This window comes from Hippopotamus amphibius, chromosome 2 (genome assembly GCF_030028045.1).
Source record: "Hippopotamus amphibius kiboko isolate mHipAmp2 chromosome 2, mHipAmp2.hap2, whole genome shotgun sequence".
In the NCBI taxonomy this organism is placed as follows: Eukaryota; Metazoa; Chordata; class Mammalia; order Artiodactyla; family Hippopotamidae; genus Hippopotamus; species Hippopotamus amphibius.
This window is the reverse complement of record NC_080187.1, coordinates 171,881,564-171,907,235: the sequence shown is the minus strand read 5'-3', so window position 1 is coordinate 171,907,235 and position 25,672 is coordinate 171,881,564. Positions and strand designations below refer to the sequence as shown.

At 41.1% G+C, this 25,672-nt stretch overlaps 1 pseudogene; it reads left to right on the top strand.

Annotated features, from left to right (window-relative positions):
* LOC130844579 (dehydrogenase/reductase SDR family member 2, mitochondrial-like) overlaps positions 1–25,672 on the top strand; it is a 135,111-nt pseudogene that overhangs the window by 98,847 nt on the left and 10,592 nt on the right.

The following is a 25,672-nucleotide window of genomic DNA, read 5'->3' as shown; positions in this document are numbered from 1 at the left end:
TGAAAGAAATTTTAACAGACCTAAATAAAATGAGAGATATACCTTGTTCATGGATTGGAAGACTCAATATTGTTAGCATGTTAATTCTCTCCAAATTAATTTATAAATTTAATGCAATTCCAATCAAAATCCCAGCTGCCCTTTTTCTGGGAATTGACAAACTGATTCTAAAATTCATATGGAGATGCAAATGACTGAGAATTGGCAAAAACAATTTTGAAAAGGAACGAAGTTGGAGAACAAATGTCACTTAATTTCAAAACTTATTTTAAAACTACAATAATCAAGAGTGTGATATTGTTCCCCAATCTTAGAAAGTTAAATATATACCTACCTTATGACTCTGCCATTTCTCCTGGAGATATTTATCCCAGAGATTCTTTTTTTTTTTTTTTTTATTTTTTTTTTTTTTTACTTTTTTGGGGGTACACCAGGTTCAATCATCTGTTTTTATACACATATCCCCGTATTCCCTCCCTTCCTTGACTCCCCCACCTCGAGTTCCCCCCACCCTCCCTGCCCCAGTCCTCTAAGGAATCTTCCATCCTTGAGTTGGACTCCCTTTGTTATACAACAACTTCCCACTGACTATTTTACAGTTGGTAGTATATATATGTCTGTGCTACTCTCTAGCTTTGTCTCAGTTTCCCCTTCACCCCCCGCATCCCAGAGATTCTTGAGGACACACGTGCAGAGGGAACTCAGAGCTAGAGCTTGACTCTCTAAATAGGCACTGTGTGTGGCCCTGTAGGTTACAGTAGTATGTCTTTTTCTGACTTCTCGAGTTTTCTAAATCTCTATATTCATTTATACTCAGAGACATGGAAAATACCTAGAGATATCTCTGGTCTACACAACTGCACACAGATGTGGGGGTTTGAGGACACTGTACTGTATCCTGTTAAGCTTTAAAGAGAACGTGTCAGTATTGTAAGTAATTTCCTTTCTACTTTGGCCAATATGATTCTAAGAACAATTTGTTCCCAGAAGACTCATTAAGTAAATTGTCACTGCATTTAAATTCAACTGAAGCACAAACTATTTGATTTCAGCAAAACTGTCATAAATAAGGCTCATTACAAGTATAGGAGCTCATTTTCTTCTAATATGACTTGGTTTAGAAGCAACGATTAGTTTCATCCCATCACTAAGCATTTATTCACCTGGCTTTTGCTCTGACCCTGACTGTTGAGAGTACTTTTGGTTTTCCAGCAAGTTCACCTTTATTTTTATCAAGGACAGGAATCATCATATTTCAGAGTTGGGAATATCATCTAACTTTAACCCCTATTTGATGTTTAAATTCCCTCCACAATACCCCTGCAAAATGATCTTCCATCCTCTGTCTGAATAATTCTAGTGTTAAGGAATACACTATTTCTTGTGGCAGTGTGTATTATCTATGGACAGCTCTGGGCATTTGAAAATACCTTCTTAAATTGAGCTGAAGAATGTCTCCCCATAGATCTTCCCCACTGGTCTTATAGTTGACCAAGGAGCACCACTGATCGAGTCAATTCTCTTTTCCCCATGACAGCTGTTCAAACGATAACACAGGTCTGTCATCCCTACCTATCCCACTTTGGTCTGCTCTTTTCTCTGCTAAACATCCCCAGTTCCTTCCTTAAGTACCTTTGATCATCAGATAAATAACGTTTACTAGCATCACTCATCCCACCAGAAAGATATTGATTCTATTATAACTAGGAACACATAAGCATTATCAAAATCTTAATCCAGTCCACACATTTTTTTATGAGCTCCTAGTTCACACTTTATTTGTAGGATAAAACTGTTCTTGAAGCTACCTAAATCTTCAAGTGTTCTGAAAAGCACTCAAGCATCACCAGCAAGCATCACTTAATTCGGGCTGGAAATCACAGGCAAACGAGTCAGAAGATTTTGAGAAGAGTCAAATTCTCTTGGCATCCTGCAAAGAGACATCCTTAGACCCGGTTGCAGTTGGATGTTCAGTGGGACTGTGCTCCATTTGAGTCCTGCAGAGAAGGAGACAGGAGAGTCTTGATTTCCTAGTGGGCAGGTATCATGATAACCTCCACCCTTCATCTGAAGGTGTCCTCCAAATGTTAATGTCAAGCCCCCTACAGGGTTGAGCCACCAAAGTTGCCCTCTCTGTGGGATGTGGCTTGACATGACACTCTTGTTTGGCCGCCATCCTGTGCTGATCCCACTTTCTATCTCCCCTAGTGTCCCCTCCCCACCCACCCCCCACCCCCCACCATGGGAACACTTTTTAACAAGTCGTTTTTACACAAATCCTTACCTCAAGGTCAACTATGGGGATCCACTTCACTCACCATGTCACTTACCACCATCAGGTAGGTCCTGGATATCAGTGAGTGTTCTAGAATCCCATCCTGAAGCTCCACTTGCTAGGGTCTCTCCTGATACAAGTTATCTTAATTTGGTTCCCGTGAAAGCAGACCCTGAGATAAAGACCTTGGTACAGATAATTTATTTGATATGTGGTCCTAGGAAGCAGGCGTAAAGGAATGGGAAGGGTGACATTGGTTTAGTGGAATCCTTTCAGGGTCCTTGGTAGAAGCATCCAACTGTCACTTCATATAGGAATATGAAGTATAACACTGCATTTGTATAACAAGTGTCTTCTAAGCTCTCCAGGGGGCCATAATAAGTCAATAGATTCTCAGTCACATCTGCATGGCCTCAGCTCAGACAACCAGGCCATCTCAGCTCTGGTCCCTGTATAGGATGCTCCATCTGGCTAGCCCAGGCCTGTTCACATGGCAGAGGCAGAGATTCCAATATATAGATCACAAGGGTTCTGGAGGCCAAAACTCAGAACTGGCACATGGTCACTTTTGTAATAGGGAAGAACAAATCTCACTTCATATTGGATCTGTTTTTTTTACTTTAATCTTTATATTCTATTGCTTTTTCTACAGGTTAACGACTAAGGGGATGCTACCTATAGCTTAAAGTATACGTAATGGCCCAACTCCAGGAACCCTGCCTCCCATGCCTGAGCTGAAGCTAAAATACCTTTGTTTAAGCTCACAGGAAACATTCCGAGCAGACCCACCTGTGAATGGCTGCAGGAAAGAAGAAATGAACATATCCCCTCCACAGTCTGGCTGGAACCAGGAAATGTTTGCGATAACATATCATCTTTTTTACTTTACCTCTTCACCTCCCCTCTTTGTTCTATAAAAGAAACTAGCATCCAAACCTCAGCAAGATGGCTCTTTGGGACACTAGCCTACCATCTTCTCAGTCTGTTGGCTTTCTGAATAAAGTCACTATTCCTTGCCTCAAAACCTCATCTCTCAATTGATTGGCCTGTGGTGCAGTAAGCAGTACGAGCTTGGACTTCGTAACACTTTCACCTCATTCTATTGGCCAAAACAAGTCACAATGCCAGCCCAAATTCAAGGGCAAGGAAAATAGACTCCATCTTTCCATGAAAGGAGCTTTAAAATCATATTGCACCAGGCATGCGTACAGGGAGGAGTGAAAAATTGTAGACATTTCTTTAATCTACCACAGAAAACTATATAGAAACTGAAAACAATGAACTACTGCTATGCACACAACATGGATGAATCTCAAATAGTGCTTAGTGAAATGTCAGACATGAAAGAATGCATAATGTACTATCCTATTAATATAAATTCGGAAACAGGCAAAATTTGAGTGTAGCGTTTATAGATACATGCTGAATAAAGTATTTTTTTAAATAGGGGATTAATTATAAATGTCAGAATGGTAGTTACCTTGGGATTGGTAGTTACTTTAAGACTAGAGGAAAGGCTTTACGATCGACAAACAACACACAGGGCCTTTTGGATTATTGGCCGTGGTCCATTTCTTAACCTGAATGTTAATTACCCAGGTGATCATTTAAAATCATTAAGTGGTAGATTTATGCTTTATTTTTCTTTGTGTTATATCTCACAATAAAAAAATCAAATACTGTATAATATTGGCGTAAGAACAAAAAAAATGGACAATGGAACAGAGTAAAGAACTGAGAAACAATTCACACCCATAGATGAGAATTTGATATACAGTAAATGTTGCATCTCAATTTAATGACAAAGGACACCTTGTTTAGAAGAGGGTGCTGGAAAAACTGGTCTGCTAGAGGGAGAAAAATAAAACTGAATCCCTACCTTCTAAAGTATACAAAGAGAGCTCCAGAAAGATTAAATACCTCAAGGCAAAAGACTATAAGTTAATGGTAAATATTGTGGCTTAATATCTTCCTAACATATGAGGCAGGGAAGGACTTCTAAAGAATAGCACAAGAAGAAATTATAAGGCCTAAGCTAATTAAGTTAATTGCATCAAATTAAGAAAATGTGTTCAATGAAGCACAACATGATCAAATTTAACAGATGACAAATCGAGTGTTATTTGTTATACCTAATGTAAAATTTATTTAAAAAAAAAAACTATTATCTAACATATACAAGGAACTCTCAAAAGATTAAAAAACAGGAACCCCAGAAGTTAAATGGGTAAAAGAAATGAAAAAGTTTGCAGAAGGGAAAATCAAAAAGGCTGGCAAGCATGTGAAGAGAAGCTCAAACTCATTAAATATCAGAGTAATGGAAAGTTTTAAAATAATAAAATATTATTTTATTAAGCTGGCGAAAAATGATAAAGCTGAGAATACCAAGTGTTGGCAGGGGTATAGGGATAGCAGAACCTCTTATGCTGTTGGTGGGCATGTGAACTGGTGCAGCCACCCTGGAGAGCAATCAGACAGTTCTTAGTTGTACATCATTGTATATCGTGATCAGCAAGCCTCACTTCTGGATGTATTTCTGCAAAATTTCGGACTCAAATTCACATGAGGACATCTCTAAGACGGTTTATCCCACTGTTTGTGATGGTAAGGACCTAGAGGTGATCCAGAGTCTATCCAAGAAATAAATTGGAAAATAAGGGGTGCTGTGCAGCAGTCAGAAGCAACAACTACACATGCCAAAGCAACATGCATCGTGCTGAGGAAAAACCAGAAAATAATGAGATCTAGAGTGTATATCACATATAAATTAATACACCATACCCAACAGACAGTACACATCTTGCAAGAACACATACAACCGAAAGCACACACATTGAACTGGATGGTTTTCTATAAGGGGAAAGAGGCAAATGAAAGTGGGGATTGGGGTTATGGGTCCTGATCCCACCAATGAGTGTCAGGAGCAAAAGACTATATTGAATTCAATCTTCTATGTCCAAAGTGCCCTCAAAAAAAAAGGGAAAACCTCAAAGAGAACAGGAAGGTTTGAAATGAAAAATACAATCTTTCTTCCTCCATAGTTTTTCTCTGCATGGCATCTGCTGCTAATGTGTATGTGTGTATGTTGCACATGTTTTAGAAAAGTGATGAATGCATTCACTAGCGTGTGTTTGTATGGAAGTGTAATTTTTATTTCTATCATACGGTTCTCTACCTTGTTCTCTTTGCTTCAGAATATGCTTTGGACACCTTTCCCTTTAAGCACTTACAAATCTATCTCCTTTATTAACAGCTGTATTATATTGACATACTCCAACTTAAATGTCCTACCAATAGATATTTGTTTGCTTTTTGAGTTGTTTGCTGTTAAACAAGTTTGCTTTTCAAATTGTTTGTTATTAATGTCTTGCAAACATTGTTGCACATAAATTTAGGGGAAATTTTAGTAAGCATATTCACAGTGCAAGCCCCAGGTATTGAAATTTCTCAACCAATACAGTCAAAATATACACATATTTAAATATTTGCTAGATATTGCCAAATTGCTTTCCCAAAGGTTGCAACAAAATAAAATCCCATCAGGGACTACCTTGGTGGTCCAGTGGTTAAGAAGTGGCCTTCCAATGCAGGGGGTACAGGTCCAGTCCCTGGTTGGGGAGCTAAGATCCCACATGCCTTGCGGCCCAAAACCGAAACATAACGCAGAAGCAATATTGTAACAAATTCAATAAAGACTTTAAAAATGGTCTACATCAAAAAAATCTTTAAAAAAAAAATCCTATCGAAAATATCTGAGAGTACCTATTTCCCCATACTAGCTCTGGATATCACAAAGCTTTTTTTTTTGTTGTTAATGTGGACCTTTTTTTTTTTTTTTTTTGTCTTTATTGAATTTGTTACAAGATTGCTTCTGTTTTATGTTTTGGTTTTTTTGGCCATGAGGCATGTGGGACCTTAGCTCTTCAACCAGGGGACTGAACCTGCACCCCCTGCATTGGAAGGCGAAGTCTTAACCACTGGACCACAAGGGAAGTCCCTGAAGTTTTTCTTTTTTTTACCAATCTAAAAGTTGAAAGACTGTATCTTCTTGATGTTTTGATCTGCATGTTTTTAAATATGAGTGAGGTGAGTATGTTTCCATAATTTTATAGACCACTTATACTTTTCCTGTGAACTGTCCCTTCTTATAACTTGCCTATTTTCCTTTGAGTTGTTTTACTTTCTCTCATTCATTTGCATGAGGGTTATTTTGCAAATTAAGGCAATTAGCCATTTTATCATATGTTCTGCAATTACATTTTCACAGTCTGTCTTGTCTTTTGCCAAACAGAAGTTTAAAATTTTTACACAAATTTATCAATCTGTTCCTTTATGGCTTCTGGGGAAGAGATATTTTAAATTTTATTTTGTCACTTGGAAGTTTAAGTGCTTTTCTGAGAGGATTGATTCAAGTGTCTGAGGTGAAGAGGGAGGAGGGGAGTAGTTGAGACAGTTGCAACTTCAAGGCAGAACAAAGAATTTAAACAAAGAGGTGGCAGGGGTGTGGTGGCAGCAGAAATAGCTGCCCACCTGGGGCCCACTCCATGGAAGCAACATCCCAGCAGAGCCTGCTGGGTCCTTCCACTTAATGGGAGCTCTTAGCTGCACTAGGGAGCAGCCTAGACTGATCATGAGCTTTGAGAAAACACACCTAGTTCTTCCTGGACACATCCGGGAAGGGACCTCCCCAGGTCACTGAAATTCATGATTATCTGGGTCTTTGGAAACATTTCAAAATAGGGTGTCGTTTTTAAGCTGGCAAAACTGGGCATACTTATAAACCTCTTAGTCTGAGTTTCTCAACCAAGTTTCCAAGAGAGATAAGATCAAAAAATAATAATAAACAAGTTTTGAACTTTGCAAATTGGGTGATGCTGGAATTTACCAGTGATGGCCAATGACAGAGCAGCTCCATTAGCAATTGAATCGGAGTACCTTCAAAGCCCCCTATGGCAGTGAGGGTAGAACTGCGGTCATTTGGTTGAACCCATCCTCAGTTCTGATTCGACCTAGGGAAGGACACTGATAACTGGTAAGCACTGTATATTGCACAGGAGGGAGGAGGCAGCTGATGGTGTCAGTGTCCCCCTCCGGATTTACCTCTCCAACCTTCCCTGACACACCGCTGACCACCTGGCAGGAGTGAAGGAGCTCTACGGGGTTAGCAAAAAGTCAGAAGGGCATTTTCAGCAGCTGTCTCCCAAGAGCTTTGCTGTTGTAAATGCTACAAAACTTGGATTACGACCGCTAGAAGTGAATTACACTGTGGATTTTTCTGTTTCTTGCAATTCTCTCATTAAGTTACTAGGCCCTTCTGTTTTATATTTTACTAGCATTTGTATTTCACAAACAAGTCCAACGCAGCAATTTTTGAAGATAAGGTGCGAGATTGAAGAGGAGATTTCTAGGCCGAGTCCTATGGGCAATTCTGATATGATCAGAGATGAAGAATTATAATCTTCTGAGTCATTCCATTGCACCATTGCAAAAAGTGGCCTGCAAAAAAATCCTCTTTACAATGAAAACTACCCCTCAGTGGATTTTTAGACGTGCTGGTAATCCAAGTTGTCCTAGTGCACTGTCCTTCATATGCAGCAAACAGCTTACAAATGCAGCAATGGGTCCAGCAAAAGGGAAAAACCCCTCAACGATAAATCATAGCCATCTGACCCACAGAAGCGCAGAATATTTCTCATGGCTACTGGAATCTCAAAGCAAACAGAGAAAAACTTTTGTTTAGAAAAAAAAGTCAGTGAAAAAGCTCAGGAAACACATGATGGAGTAGCAAACTTACTGCCTAAAAAGGAAAAGTTACAGGGGTGATGAAAACCTCCTAATGTAAAATTTTCCAGCATGTAAAATTATAACGAGTAAAATACTTGAACAGTCGCAATGTAACACAGTGAAAAATTTCTGTAGCAGGATACACTGACATATTTATGACTTGTGGCATGATGCTAAAAAGGTTTTTATGTAATAAACTGAAAACAACCTCTTCTATACCAGGTTGGTAAGTCAACAGATTTCACCAATGAATGCCGTGCTGCAACATTTATTAATGTGTAAATGATGGTAAAATCCAAGAAAAATTTTCTACTGCAAAGTGGTACCTGAAACAAGCAAAGGCCAAGATATATTTCATGTTTTGTTTAATATCTAGAAACAAAAGGTCTGTCTTGGAGGATATTGTCATTTGCACTGAGGGTGCCCCATAAATGGTTGACTTGTGTTGCCTCTTGTGTAAAATAAGACAACCCTGACATCATCACAACACACTGCTGTCCTCACTAGGAGGTGATGGTGTCAAAAAGTCTATGAGATTAAATGAAAAAAAAGTTCTGGATGGTGGTACAAAAGTGGTTAACTTTATTAACAGAGACCAGGTCACTCAAGTGTGCTTTTAAAGCTGTGGGGAAACCTGGACAAAGAAAGTGTGAAAATCTCTGCTACACAGTGAAATCTCCGGGCTCTGCAGAGGTAAACTTCCAACAGGGTGTCTGGCTTGTGGGCCAGATTTTGCTGAGTGGGGTTTTTTATTGTTTTTTTTTTTTTTAATTTTTATTTATTATTTATTTCACTGCGCACAGGCTTTCTCTAGTTGTGGCGAGTGGGGGCTACTTTTCGATGCTGTGCACGGGCTTCTTATTGTGGTGGCTTCTCTTGTTGCGGACCACGGGCTCCAGACACGTCGGCTTCAGTAATTGCAGCATGTGGGCTCAGTAGTTGTGGCTTGCAGGCTCTAGAGTGCAGGCCCAGCAGTTGTGGCACATGGGGCTTAGTTGCTCCAAAACATGTGGCATCTTCCCGGACTAGGGACCAAACCCATGTCACCTGCACTAGCAGGCAGATTCTTAACCACTGCACCATCAGGGAAGTCCCATTGCTGAGTGCTTTAAATATTAGAATTGCTGCAGAAACACCCACTTAGCAGACCCTTTGTATCACATGAGCCAGTTGAACAAGCCAATGAAAGGGCTTGGGAAAAATATTTTGGCTTCAATTGACAAGATTTAAAAGGAAATGGAATCTTTGGAAAAATCATGTTGTAAAAGGAGATAAAGTGTTTCTGTTGCTGCTTGGCCGTGAGAGTGAGGAAGAGAGTAGGCAGATATAAAAGTTAGTTTACTGGGATCACTGTATGGGGTACGAAAAAAGAAAGCTGATGTGTAGAAAAGAGAAAAAAGTTGAGGTGATATGGGGAGAAATCGTATGATCACATCAGCATCCTCCCCCCATGGGGAGCATTGTACAGTCATACCATCAAGCTTCCTCAGATCCTCCAGAACAGTGGAGGAATCTAGCTAGTGGGGACCCCCCCGGCCCACCCCATGTTTAGTCTGAGCACACACTCATGATGGCGTACAAGCCAGGTTTTCATGCCTTTATCTCCATCTCCTTTTAGGCAACCAATGTTCAATTGCCAGTTCCGATTCTCTAACAAACCATCACTCTGAGGACAAGTATGTTCCTTGATCTGAAGAAATGTGACTCAGTGGTCCAAATTGGTGCAGTATCTTGTCAATTGAGAGAAATATTATGGTCATCGTAAACTAATCCACCATGGTTTGCATACAAAGTATATCAGCCCCTTCATAGAGGGAGTTCCACTAGGCATTTATAGGAAGAGAATAATCCCCATTCTTCAGAGTGAACAAGTGTGATAGCAGCTTTTATCCAGTCCACCAGGCTTCGGAATAACCTCCCGTGTGTCTGGATCATGCATAGATATCTTTATTTGTTTAATAGTGAGCTGTGGGTTCTACATCAACCCAAATGTGTTCTTCCATTGTGCAATATTCAAAACCAAAAATACTGCCCCTAAATTAGTCACCCTCCTCGTCTTCTCCTTGAGGAAGCCGATGACAATGATCCACAAAATGAAATAACTCCTTTACACCATCCCCTCTGGTTTCAGTAGTTTTAAAGCAGGAGGGAAGGGGGCAGGGCACAACCTTTGAAAGAATGACAGAGCCCGAGGACATAACACAAACTGGTTAGAACCAAATGGCTCCAAGATGGCGGACAAGTTGACTTCTAGGCGTCCGTGACAGTTCCAGGCTGACCGCTGGCCCAATTCCTGGAAATCCCTGCCCCTTCCTGAAACAGCTGGAATACTCCACCCACTTATTAGCCTGTGAAATTACCCACCCCTATAAAAACTGACAACCCCATACCCTGGTGCCTTTTTCACCTTCTGAGATGGCCCACACTCTGTGGAGCATGTTTCTCTCTAAATAAATCCACTTCTTACCTATCACTTTGTCTCTCACTGAATTCTTTCTGTGATGAGACGTTAAGAACCTGAGCTTCATTAAGTCCTGAAACCAGGTGTGTGATCTCAGTTGGAAGATCTTAGGTTTTGGCCAGGTTTCAGTCCCGGCCACAGGAGTTCGAGTCCCAATCTGAGGTGCACAGTTTCAGTTTCTTGGTTTCGCCCTCTTCCAACCTGGATAAACTTCTTGGTGACCAGAGGTTGTAGACATGCTGTCTGCTGTCCCAGCATAATTTTCCCTTCAGCAGTGGCCCTGAGACCAGTGACCACAACTCAGACTGGCTGAAATCGGAGCTTCACTCATCACCAGATTCTCCTTCAACACTCTTCTCCTTCCATTTTAACTATTACAGATAACAGTAACCACAGAATTGCATATGTAGTATGTTTCTTATTATTTTCCGTTTCCTTATGTATTCAACGAACCAATTCCTTGGGATCTAAGTCTACCAGTTCTAAATTCCATTGGTAATTTTTACCTTTACGGACTGATTACAGTGCCAACATAGTTCCACACCATGGATGACCAGGTAGCCATCCAGTAATTAAAGGTGTGTCAATCCCTGCCCTCTCAACCTTTCTCTTCCCAACCATGTGTTTCAGTAAGTTAGGGTTGGTCTAGCAAATCCCAATCCAGACTTCAACTGCAAAAATTAGCCAACTGTGAAGTTGGGGGAATAGCTCATATAACCACCTTCCCTTCTGACACTAGTTACAAGTTTGGAGATCCTCAAGAACACTCTTAAATTTCAAAAACTCACTAGAAGAATTCAAAGGGCTCACTAAAAGCTGTTATACTCACAGTTTATTACAGGCAAGAGACACAGATTAAAAGCAGCTAAGAGGAGAGACACATAGGGTAGAGTCCAGGAAAAGTGCCAGACATGGAGCTTCCTGGTGTCCTCTCCCCATGGAGTGAGGACAGCATTACTTCCCTGGCATAGATGGATGACAATACGTGCAGAGTATTGCCATCCAGGGAAGCTCAACTAAGGCTTGATATGGAGAGTCTTCACTGGGACCCCATCATGTAGGCATGGTTGACTGCCCACATGCCTGATCTCAATTTCCAGCCCTTTAGAAGGTCACAACGTTACCACTCCACTGGCCCAAGGCTCTGAGGCAAACAAAGACACTCCTATCAGGTATGACATTCCAAGGGCGTAGAAATTACCTCCCAGAAGTTGAGAGCAAAGACCAGACCTCTTTTTAGACATGGTTAAATTCTTTACTATACCACGAGTCTCAAATCTTATTGAAAACCACCAGGAAGTACAACTTTGGGAAATACAAATTTTACAGTATTTCTTTCCTTTCCACATAAGTATATGACTAGGTGAAGGATCCTGTCTCTGAATCCAGATTTTCTGCTCATCCTGAGAACTTGACTTTGAGAAAAGAGGAAGAACTTTTGTGAACTAAAGTAAATAAATGAGATTCACTGATCTGCCCTAGAAAGTTTTGAATTTCTGTGAAAGAAGAGTATCCTACCACTCATTGGAAAGCAATGAACATTCTGCTGAATTTTCAACTTCTTAATGTGTGAGCAAGCTTTCCCTTGTTTAACGAGCATCAGGAACAAGGTCAGGGGCTTTCCTGGGGGCGCAGTGGTTAAGGATCTGCCTCCAATGCAGGGAACAGGGGTTCGATCCCTGGGCCGGAAAGATTCCCACATGCCACAGAGCAACTAAGCCCCCATGCACCACAACTACTGAACCTGCACTCTAGAGCCCACGAGCCACAACCACTGAGCCCACGAGCCACAGCGACTGAAGCCCACGCACCTAGAGCCCGTGCTCTGCAACTAGAGAAAGCCCGCACTCAGCAACAAAGACCCAACACAGCCACAAATAAATAAATAAGTTTATTAAAAAAAAAAAACAAGGACAGATATCACCTCATGTCAGGTGAAATGAAATCCCTGTGCATTTATCACAAGTTTGACCCAAAATTGAGTATCTGTGTAGTCAGAAAGCAAGCACGGGTTTTAAATGAAAAACACAGACTTTATTCTTTCTTTTTAGCTCCAAAAATAATGTTTTATATGCATATATAGGCCTACAAAAGAGATCAAGAAACATATGTGTGTAATAACTTTGTAATCGCTAGATCTTTTTTTGAGACAAATCATGTCACTTAGTGAGAAGTTTTTTTTTCAGTCTTAATGAAATAGTGTCTTAGGATAGTTTTATTCATATTGCTTTGGTTTGTGATTACTTGCTTTACTATTCAAAACTGTCAAATGTTTTTATATTACAAATAACATTAATTAAAATAAATTTACAACCCTTGTTTAAGTCAAATCTATCAAGCTGACCTTTCAAAAACTGAATCTCCACTTTGCCTTAAGCCAGTTATTTAACAGAAATGTATTATGTTTGCCTTAAGAGTTTTTAAAATTTATGAAAAGGAAAGAAAGAGATTAATTTCAAGTAAGGTTACTTAATCTTTAGCTACCTGATTCTATTCAAGACGAATTGGCCAAAAAAAATCTTTTTAGCTTTAAATAGGAGAAATACTCTTGCATATATTAAATACCATGTACCATACCTCATTAGTATTTCTTACAGTATGACTGTGTGATAAAACTTTTAGACCTACTTGGCTAAGATTTTTTTAAGATCAAATAGGATTTTTTTTTTTAAGGGAAAACTGAAGTCTCCTCACATGCACTACTGACTTGCAATAGAGTGAATATCCTTCGTAGGGAGAGGAAACCACACAAAAAGAGTAGACTAATAAATTGGCCACAGTAAACAGATCCACAAAAAGTATTCTCTACTTAAAAAACAACACTATTAATATTGGATTATTATATCTGTAACTTACTATCATAGTAATGAACCATCGCTTCATATATAACAGTGTTTATGCTGGAATTCCTTGAGACCGTCCCCTGAAAATTATTTTAAGCATTCCTTGCAGGTAGAAAGACAGAATTGCCTAAGACCCTGCTGCCACTGTGTGCGTGTGATCAGTTTCTGTACCCTCTTTTTTGCTCACTTTCTAATCGCTAAGGGCTCTGAAGAACAAAGCTGCACTGACAGCAAAGCCCAGGCCTCAGTTCAATGTGGTTTTTGTCCAACTTGAGCACCAACACCCACTTCGACGTCAGCTTTCCTACAGGATTGAAACATGGCTACTAGTCTCCGTATATTCTCATGACCTCCTTCAGCCAAAAGGTGCAGAATTACTATTAAATGAGGTAAATATACTAAATGTTGATACAAAAAGATTTCCAGGACACCTTATAACAGGAAGAAAGTCAAGTTACAAAGTGGTATATAGCATGTCAACACATTTATATAAACATACCAACTTATATAGTTACATGAGTTCCTGGCTAATTGTATGTTCAGAGACACAGAGGTGAAGCTGAAGGTAAATCTGGGGGCAAAGAGAGAATAGAAGGAAAAAACCTGCCTCATCAAGAACCATGGAAAAGGGCTTCCCTTGTGGCGCAGTGGTTAAGAATCCGCCTGCCAGTGCAGGGGACACGGGTTCAAACCCTGGTCTGGGAAGATCCCACATGCCTTGGAGCAAGCCCGCACCACAACAACTGAGCCTGAACTCTAGAGCGGTCGAGCCACAACTACTGAGCCCGCGAGCTGCAATTACTGAAGCCCGTGCACCTAGAGTCCGTGCTCCACAACAAGAGAAGCCACCGCACTGAGAAGCCCCTGCACCACAACAAAGAGTAGCCCCTGCTGGCCGCAATTAGAGAAAGCCCACCCACAGCAACAAAGACCCAATGCGGCCAATAAATAAATAAATAAATAAGTTTATTTAAAAAAAAAAAAAGAACCATGGAAAAGAAAGCAATTATAAGAAAAATTAAAATGTTAAATCTAACAAATGGGATGAGAACTGCTAAATAAACCATTACAGTGTATGTATGTGTATATATGTATATATTACGTATATATGTACATGTATATGTATAAATATAATTATATACTTATAGATAATTTTATATGATATTCCTAGGAGTCCTCTGCCTGAAGATGGGACAAACTGGTTCTTTCTTGGGGCAGGAACACTGAGTTATACCTTCATGACCTGAGACATACTATTATTTGTTCTGAACAAAATGATCAAAAAGATAAACAAATACTTGCAAGAGCAGGTTCTAATGCCAGTTACCCATCAAGGATGCAAATCACTTTTCCTCTCGAAATCATATGTGGGGAATTGCCTGGCAGTCTGGTTATTAGGGCTCTGTGCTTCATCTACAGGGGGTACAGTTTCAATCCATGGTCGGAGAACAAAGATTCCTCATTCTGTGCAGCCAAAGCAAACAAACAAACAAATAACAAAAAAGCATATGTGGACTCATAGCCAGAAAAGCCAAACTATACTAGGCGTACTTTGGCAAGAAACTGCCCGATATAGAAGGATTGTCTAGGTATACTTAAGCCTGACTCTAAAACTGGCTGTGGAATCCTGTATCTTGCTAACAAGACTTAGACATGCAATATTTGAAAAAGAACATAATTAATCCTGGTATAATTCCTATATGAAGGAATTAGGAATGGACACCAGGAAAAGGGTAGGCCAGCGAACCCTTAAGGGGCAGCCCAGGCTGAGCTTAGGGAGGCCCACGTGAAGGCAGGACTGGGAAAGAGGCTCCACAGTTGCCTTGGTTCCCATCTTCAGCCCACATTTAGACACCCTCGTATGTCTATAGATGTGTTGGGTCAGGATGCAAAATTGTTTGAGTTTAAGCTCACAACATTTGATCTATTTCATTACTGAACCCATAAAACGCACACACACACACATAAATGTATAGATATAGATAGATATCTTAGAAGTTAAGAGCACCGGGCTTGAAGACAAATCCTACGACTGATAAAGAATGATTATATGTGGTTGAGCAAGTTTTTTAACTTCTCTATGACCCAGTTTCCCTATGTGTAAATGGAGATAGTATCACCTATCAATGCCTCAATGGAATTTTATAAAGATGAAAACACCTAATGAACCTGAGTTTGATAACAGTAAATACTCAAAAAAAAAGGCTGTTGGACCCTCTTAGGAAGAAAGAGGCTGATTGTAACAGAAAACAACATCAGCTTGGCCACACGCCCGCTTTCTCCAGCTGAATCTCAGGCTTTGGCTCTCTGGGTCTCAACACACAAGCCTCATGATGCCATAAGAGGCCCAATGCATCGACAGAGAAGAGAGACATCATCTTTTTTTAAAGAACTCCAAACAATAAATGCAAATCTGACTCTGGAGAAGTATAAAATATTGACTCTGCCCTTAAGGTACTATCAGCCTGGTTGCGGGTAGGAGGAGGCACAGGGCTGAGATATAGAGTTTGGCTGGAGAGACCAAATAGGTGTATCCAAGAAGTCTCCCCTGCAGACGTAATTGCCTCCAGAGCCTGTGCTGAGTCTTGAGGAAGGAGGGGGAACAATCCAGATGATGAGGATATAAGTATAGAAATACGGGGAGAGCCTCCCTTGTGGCGCAGTGGTTAAGAATCCACCTGCCAATGCAGAGGACACAGGTTCAATCCCTGCTCCAAGAAGATCCCACGTGCCATGGAGCAACTAAGCTCGTGCGCCACAACTACTGAAGCCTGAGTGCCTAGAGCCTGTGCTTTGCAATTTGAGAAGCCACCGCAATGAGGAGCCTGCACACCACAATGAAGAGTAGCCCCTGTTCACTGCAATTAGAGAAAGCCTGTGTGTAGCAACGAAGACCCAACGCAGCCAATTAATTAATTAATTATTAAAAAAAAGAAATACAGGGAAAGTGTTATGTTTTTAGTAAAAGGAGCTTGTGAAGGAAAAGGGAAATGAAGCTAGGGAGAGAAGTCAGAGACAAATCAACAAAAGCCTAGTACAAGAAGCCAAGTCAATGGACAGCCATTGTTGAATTTTAGCAATGAAATGGACTTGATCAGATTTTCACCTTGGAAAGATCATCCCAGCTTCGTTTGGAAGTAACAGCAGAAAAGAAGCTAGAGCTACACTCCAGGCAAAATACACGACCACCTCAATAAAATATAGCAACAGCGGGTTGGGGAGAACATCAACTTAAATAGAGCAGATATAATATTGGCAGGACTTGGTGACAGGTGGATGTGGAAGATGTGAGAGGAAGAATCATGTCTGACTCTGAGGTTTCTGACTTGGACAACTGAATGAATAATGGTTAACATAAAATACAAGAAAAACAACCGGCATCCTGGAAGCAGACAAGTATAGTGCTATAGAAAGTCACAGAGGTCACTGTTCGCTGCAATAAGGAAAGGTGTTCAAGAGGCCCTATGTGATGGACAGAACGTGATTTGGTGTCTTTTTAATAGGAACATCTGGGGCTTTGATGACTCAACAAAGTGTAGGCTGGAAAGAGGCCATGGAGATCTCGTGGGTATGTCCTGGGAGGAGGAGAAAGGAATGGCCTGACCTAAAGCACAGAGAGGAGTGGCAGCAGCCCAAACACCCAAGGACCTGCACAACGTTGAGAGCTATTACTATAGCTGGGATTATCTCCAGGCATTGAGCAAAGCTCCTGGGACCCACCACCGACGTAAGAAACGTATGTATAGGGACTTCCCTGATGGTCCAGTGGTTAAGACTTCACGCTCCCAATGCAGGGGGCCTGGGTTGCATCCCTGGTCAGGGAACTAGATCCCACATGCATGCCGCAACTAAGAATTCATGTGCCACAACTAAAGATCCTGTGTGCCACAACTAAGACCTGGTGCAGCCAAATAAATATAGAATATTTTTTTAAGATTATTTATTTATTTACTTATGGCTGCGTTGGGTTTTCGTTGCTATGCACAGGCTTTCTCTAGTTGTGGCGAGCGCGGGCTACTCATTGTGGTACTCGAGTTTCTCATTGTGGTGGCTTCTTTTGTGGCAGAGCACGGGCTCTAGGCTCACAGGCTTTAGTAGTTGTGGCATACAGCTCAGTACTTGTGGCACAAGGGCTTAGTTGCTCCTCGGCATGTGGGATCTTCCTGAATCAGGGATTGAACCCATGTCCCTTGCATTGGCAGACAGATTCTTAACCACTGAGCCACCAGGGAAGTCCCTATATAGAATATTTTATATAGATGTATATTCTTCCCAAAACCCCATGTGCCTGAGACAAGTGTCCCACCCCTTTGGCAAGAGAATGCTGTAGAACAATATATATGCAAAGATTTTCCAAGTAGGCATACATATTTTTTAAGAAATCAAATTTCTCATTTATGTGAAAGCTTCAGAAAAGGCAAATTTATAAAATTTATAGAGGCAGAAAGTAGGTCAGTGGTGGCCTGGTGCTGGGCGTAAGGATGAAATTAACTGTAAAGGGCTTGCATGGTCTTATTGGAATGATGAAAATATTCTAAGAATGTCTTAGTGAGATTGTTGCACCACTTGGCAAAGTTACTGAGAATCATTCAATGGCATACTTAATTTTTATATGTAAAATATACTTCAATAAATTTGTGTTTTTAAGAAAGAAATCAATTTCCATTCAACTTCTAGATGTAGTCCTTTCTAAAAATGATCTGCCTGAGAAAGTAACTGTGTTCAAGGTTATGTAAAATATCCTTTCCTACCTCACCTTACCCTTCGCCAAGCTCAAAAAGAGAAGAAAGTTATATTATTCTACTATGATGTATTGGCTCAGAATGAAAAAACCTCTCAGTTGCCAACAAAGACTATTCTACATACTTGTTTCCGGGATGCTTCATTTAATATTTTAATGCCTTAGGGCTTCTTATCTTTCTCTATTTTATACTTAATTTTGTTAAGAGTGTAGCCTGGTATTAGATATTAAGTGCTTTAGCCTGTATTGGGATGTTCTGAATTCAGATATATTGTCAGGGGCGGTGCATGTGGGGACAATTTTCATTTAAGGACCTTTCTTCACCTCGGCTCTTAACAAGGAACACATACGGGGGAGAGTTCTATAGGAGCAAAGCAAAAATAGCATTGATACAAAATAATCAATGCTGAAACTAAGCATTTCGAAGTGTTTAAGCATAAACACTTTTCAGTTCTTCTCAATACTCAATGCCTAGGTTGTGTCATTAGCTAGGAAAAAATCACCTTTGGACGAATGAAGCTGAACTGTTTAGTGACACTGGTCTCCTTAGACTGTTTTCCAATACTACCAAAATTTCAAGATATATTAAATAAAAGCCATGAATAAAAATTTCAAATGACTTCTCCAGAGTCAATATGAATTTATCAGAAAGTTAAATAAGTTAAAACGAGTTAAAGTTTATTTTCTCAAGTTGCATCATGAAATACATAATCCAGGGCCATGATCACTAACCAATCTTCAATGAGCCCTTAATGCTGCACGTCATCATACTCTAGTTCCATGTGCTCTCCCGCTCTCCTGACAACTGTTTCATTCTCTCTTCTCCTCAAAGCTCCAGCACTTCACTCTCAGCTGATGACCTCCCTTCACTTCTCCGGGAGAAAATTAGGCAGTGGGAGAGACCTTCCACAAGCCCCCAGCACACTTCTTGCTGTTTACTCTATCTTCTCTCCTCTCACTCCGGGTGAATTATAGGTGCTCTTAGCTAAAAGTCAACCCTCTCCTTGTGTTCTAGGTCCCATCTTCTCCTGCCTATTCAAGGATATTCCTCCTGTGATCTACTCTCTCTCCTACATTGATAATCTTACCCTCTATCCTGGACCACTGAGATCATCCACAGCAGTTTATGGATGTGTTGATTTTTCTCCCCTCTTAGTCATCTTCCCCATCTGGCAATTGCCCTACTTCTCTGCTTGCTTTTTTATTTTTTTTAACAACAAAACTCCTTGAAAGTGTTGTCTGTACCTACTGTCTCTTATTTTTATCTTTGTCTTCTCTATTGAATCCACTCTAATCATGTTCTAAAACCTCTCTTGTCAAGGTCACCAGTAAATTCCATATTGCAAAATCCAGTGGTCAGGGCTCAGTCCTCCTTTTACTTCAACTATCAGCAGCACTTGATACAGCTGATAACTCTTCTCCAGAGATGCTATCTTCACTTGACTTTGAGGATGCCAAATGCCTGGTTTTCCTCCTACCTGTCACCTCTGCAAAAAAGATGGAAATGTCATGTCCTATAAACATTGGTATGGCACAAAGTCCAGTCCCTCTACCCACTAGGTAGACTCATCCAGCCTATGTGATGACTGCTAAATATATACCTCTAATCTGGACCCCTCCCCACCTCCAGACTTGTGCACGTAACTGCCTACTTTACATCTCCATCTGGATGTCTAATAAGCATCACAGTTTAACATAAAAAGGGTTGTTTGCCTGAGGAGGTGACTCAGAACTTTATTCTCAGTGAGCCTGAGCCCACACTTCCCTTTGCCAGGCCATCATCACTGCAATTGCCTGTTCATGGCTAACATAAAGTATGGGAACACCAAAAGATGCCCCAGTGGATCCCCTGAATTCCAGACAATTCCTCTCTGCCCATTAGGTATCAGGTACCCTACCTTTTCATGAGGTCACCTCCAGGAATGGTACCATATTGACAGTCCAGCATGGGTCACAACCCAGCACTGGACATTTAGCAGCAGCAGTAGATATAGAAGCCTCAGTGAAAGGGAGTCTATCCTGTTGAGTCCATGCATCACCTCCATACTTAACACTGTGGCTACTCTATTCATGGACCCATTGTGCAAATACTGATGAGGCCTAGGACAGAGGCTAGCTGACATCTACTGGCCAAGTCATCCTGTCCACTTCGTTGAGTAGTGTCATCCCTGCAGCAGATGCTCACTGGAGGGTATTAATGTGTGATGTAATGACCCATATACGTTGTGCTCTCTCCCATAAGTCCATCCACATGTCTATTCTCCAAGCATTCTTGTCCCTGATTTCCTAATATTGCACTCTTTCTAGGCCAACCAGCCAAGCCATCTGTGACTGCCCAGAAGTCCATGGGTATCTGTGGTAAAATAAAAAATAGCTATTTGTTTCTGTCCCCAGTTCCCAGTGGAACTAGTGAGATAACTGGTGGCTGGGGGCCCCTACAGAGCTTCAGGATAGGGACTGCTCACCAGAAAGACCAAGCCATTATTAGAGGGTTGGAACTTTAAGCCCCAGCCTCCCAGCTTCTGGGGAAAGGGGAGCAGGTGTAGATCGAATTCAATCACCGATAGCTAATGATGTAATCAATCATGCCTACATAATGAAACCTCCATAAAAACCCTAAACAAAGAGGTTTGGAGGGCTTCCAGATTTTGGTGACCACACCGAAGTGCTGGGAGGGTGACATGCCCAGAGGGCGCCTGGGTGCTCTGCACCAACCACCTCCACACCTTGCTCTCTGCATTTTTCCATTTGGCCGTTCCCGAGTTATATCCCCTATAATAAACTACCAAACATAGGTGAAACGTTTTCCTGAGTTCTGTGAGTCATGCTAGCAAATTATTGAACCTAAGAAAGGGGTCACAGGAACCCACAATTTGGTCAGAAGTATCCGTGGCCCCCAGGACCTTGACTGGTGTCTGAAGTAGGGACATGTTTATGGAACTGAGCCCTTAATTTGTGTGGTCTGCACGAACTCTGAGTAGTTGTACTAGAATTGAATTGAATTATAGAATGTCCAGTTGATGTCAGAAAATTGGAAGATGGGTTGTTGGTGTGGAAAAAATTCACACAATATCTTTAACACAGGCCATTTTTCTGTCTACAAAGTGGTTAACCAGGTATACTTTCAAATGCCTCAAACCACTAGAATCCTAAAACCCACCATGTGACAGTTCTCTGGATCTTTGTAGGGTTTATCTCCTACCACCTGAGACACATATGTTTTACCAGGACATCCAGAGTGTTTACTGCTTCCTGTTCATCAGGTACAATTAACATTACGTCATCGATATGATGGGTCAACACCAAGTTCACATTTCAAGTACAACTGCCCACTCAGGTGCCCAAGCCAGAAAACCGGACCTCATTTCTAGTTCCTCCTGCTCCCAGTGTAACTTATTAATATAATTTTAATTAATAAATATTTTCCAATCTCACTTCTCCTCTACATCTGTACACTTTCTAACTAGTTCAGGCCCTGGGCTGGATATTGAAGGGATTCAGAATGAGCTTCCTCAAAACATGCCACTTTGGCATGTGGATTATTTGACCTGAAGATAATCAAAGCCCAAAAGACTGAGGAAGAGCTTTTTATCTCCCCCTTCAACTGCCTAAAACAACTTAGATAGAGGGTATGGTCCAGAAAGAGAACTATTACCAAAGACACCCACAGAGAATATGGGCCAGGTTTGGGGAGCTGGTGGAGGGCTTGGCAGAGCTTGGAGATCAAAGTCCTCTCTACATCCGATGTCCCTGCATGGCATGGCAACCACTTATTTACCAAACATTTGCTCGTCCCATCTTCCAATGAATTTTCTTCCTTCACTTGGAAGCCCAGACCCCTACCCTCTTTCTCCTTAGCTCGATTGCCTGACTTTCTTTGACCCTCTCATGTCTACGTGAGGCTCCCATAAGTATGAAGTTACATTTGTTTTCCTCCTGTTAATCTGTCTTATGTCAGTTTAATGAATACATCAGCCAAAAAGAACCTACGAGGGTAGAGGATATTTTTTTCCTCCTCAACACGATCATGCCCTCCATGCCTCCACTCTGCTCCATGCTTTTGGAGACGGTCTGTACCTGCCCTGTACAGATTGCATCTGGCTTCCCAAAAGGTTCTGTCAATGGAGAGCACCATAGCAGGTAATGGTAATAGTAGGTCAGGGAAGGGAAAGGAATGAGGTTGTAGGATTCGCTCCCTTGGCTCCCTCCTGCAAGGGTGACTCGGGCTTGCCAAGACACTTGACCAGAGGTCACGGCTCCCGATGGACAGCCCTCTAGCTCTCTATTTCTTGAGGTTACCCACTTCCTCTCCTTGTCCCTTCAGGCCTGGATGGGAGCTGTTGCTGACTCCATTGTTGCTAACTCCAGGGTACTGCACAATCCCTGCGCCTTTACTACACCTTGCCTCTGAAAATAGTCCCTTCTTGAAACTCTCTTTAATTTATCCGATTTGGCTATGACATCTATTTCCTGATAGTATTTGATTGAGATAGGAGCTTAGTATATCCTGTATACTATACCTCCTGCTATAATAATCTCCTAGCTGCCAGATCAAATTGTGCAGGAGCGCGTGTGTGCGCGCGCGCGCGCACACACACACACACACACACACACACACACACACACAGAAGTTTTCTCTTAAGGCAAAAATCTAACCATGTCAATATCTAACCCTTTCAACTTTCTTATTAAATTTCAATGTTTCCGTCTGCCCTCTAGATAAAGCCCAGGCTCTGTGTCTCAGCATTCAATAATTGCCACCATCTGGCTCTTGACTAATTCTCTAGCCTCATCTCCAGCCCATCCCCACTTCACACAGGATGTTCCAGGAATACCAAACTCTTTGTAGTTTCTCCCACTGTGCTTTTCTCTTCTTGCCTTGACTCATGCTACCTTCTTTGCTCGGTGTGCCCTCCCATGTTCCCAAACTCCTTAATTCATTCATCTTTTAAGAATTAGCTAAGAAGGACTTCCCTGCTGTTACAGTAGTTAAGACTCTATGCTTCCAATGGAGGGATTGCAGGTTCGATCCCTGGTTGGGGAACTAAGATCCCACATGCCGCATGGTGCAGCCAAAAAGGAAAAAAGAAAAAACAACAAAAAAAAGAATCAGCTAAGGAAATTATAAGAAAGAAAGAGAGGAGAAGGAAGGAAGGAAGGAAGGCAGAAAGAAAGAAAGAGAAAGAAAGAAAGAGAGAAAAAGGAAAAGAAAGGAAGGAAGAAAAGCCATGAGTACTGTAATCCCTTTCTGCAAAACTGAATACATGAGTATTATATGAGAATGGATACCTAGAGAGGTAACAAGGGGAATTGTTTAAACAAACAATGTTTAACTTGACATCAAATTTTTACTTTCTTCTGTTGAAGGATTTTTTTTTAAAGATAAAGTCATGACTGTCATACAAATATAAAGTGAACAAGTACCAAAATTTTTATTTAACTCAATAATTCATGAAAGGAACCACTAAGATATTATAAGTGATTTAAAAGTAAATTCAAAGAACCACAGATAGAGAGAGACCATAAGGAAGACTAAAATAAATTTGCTTAATAGATGCAAAGTTGATTTCTTCCACAGTGGGGGAGGGAAACCAATTGACTCTCCTCCAGATAACATTTATTTGCATCTACAGATAGGCATCATTTACACTGCTACCAGTTTTCTATAACTCATGAGTTGTAAATAGCTCAAAGGCAATGAAAGGTGCAGTGACCCCACAGGATCACATCACCTGGATGAGTGTACTAGACAAAGCCTGGTTTTCCACTGAAGACACCCAATCCATTTCAAAGTCAGATCCACTTTGAAGCCTTTTGCAACTTTTCCCTGATTTTTCCTCATGAATCTTCTCAAATATTTAAAAAAAAAATTTTACAGTGAACATATACCCTTTTCCAAAAAGCACGCATCCTTTAAAATAATAATAACAATAATAGAAGCTCCCTTTCCTGAGTCCACTCTGATATTGTCTTCCCCAGGATATTTTCTCTAACCACTCCAACCCCAAGGTTAGGTGAAATACCCCTCTTTCCCTTTTGCCCCCATAAATCTGTGTTAATCATATTTATCTCCTAACACAGTGGGTAATAACCATTTTTTGTCTGCAGGCACCGTTCGGAGTATAAGAGCTTTGCGTACCAAGACTAAAACTATGATAGAATCATCTTTGTATTCTGTATGCCCAGGACCACTAGTAGGTTCCTATTAAGTGTTTGTTGAAAGAATGAAGAAACTAGTACACTCATAGATTCTGCATCTTTTTTCCAAAATAAAGAAAGATGTGATGGGAGCAGAGGAGCAGAGAGAGAGGAAAAAAAGAAATGCTTAGCCTTTTGCTTCCCCCAGGCAGACTCTTCCTTGTCAAAACGACTGAGAAATGATTCTGTCCGTGGACAAGATAAAGCCCCAGAGATTTAAGAATAAACTACCTGGAGTGACACTGACCAAAAGCTAAGTAGGAGGACAAGGAAACCCTTCTATTTTGAATCCTTGGCTACTGGGGAGGTAAGGAACCATAATGAATGAATAGGAACCATAGGAGCTAAGTTTCTGAGACAAAAAGGTTATGAATTTGTGTATATAGTTTGCTTCGAAAGCCTTATCTGCTTTGATATTTGCCTAAGATTTACTAAGTTTAAGTGCGTAAATAAGGGAATTGGTTTTATGTAAATCTGTTCTTAGCTACAGATTTGTGGAGATTTGAGCAGCGGGTCAGAATCCTAAATATCAGGAAAACACAAGTTCCCTGTGCACACAAGTCCTGAAGCCATTTAAAGCCTGAGCACTTAAAAACCAAGAATGGCTACTTGAAAGTAAATGTTTCCAGACCAGAGCTCAACTGACACCACTGGACAGCATCGGGGAAGAGTGTGACTGAGGAAATTAACCCATGGGTCTAGTGGGGCCCCGCTACAACATCACTATTTCCCTGCAGCCAAATCTCCGTTCATTCTTTTCATTCCTTTAACAAGTATCTATTAAGCAATTACTAGGTGGTGGGCACCTTGTTAAAAGTGATAAATGCAGCACAGTCACTTAGAGTTAGTGAGATAAATGCTAGAAGAGGAATAAACATAGGGGCGCTAGGTCACATGAAGAGACAATAAACCAGCTTTAGGGGTCAGAAAGGATTCCCTTAATGCACTAAAAACAAAGATAAGTCTGGGGGATGGAAAGCAGCCTGGCAAGGCATTGTAAGCAGGGGTGAGGTGCATCCAGAGGCGGGAGGCCAGAGGTCTCTCCAGGGATAGAATGATGAAACACACAGCAATCCTCATAAGACTTCCCTGGTCCAGTGGGTAAGACTCCACGCTCCCAATGCAGGGGGCCCGGGGCCAATTCCTGGTCAGGGAAATAGATCCCACATGCATGCCGCAACTGAGAGTCCACATGCCACAATGAAGATCCTGCCTGTCGTGCCGCAACTAAGATCCGGCACAGCCAAAACGAATAAATAATTTTTTTTTAAAAGAAGAAACTACAGAGCTGCTTATATTTTAGACACTTTACAAAGACTTTTCACACCTTAACTTGCTTGGTCCTCACCCTCACAGCAAGCCTGCGAAGT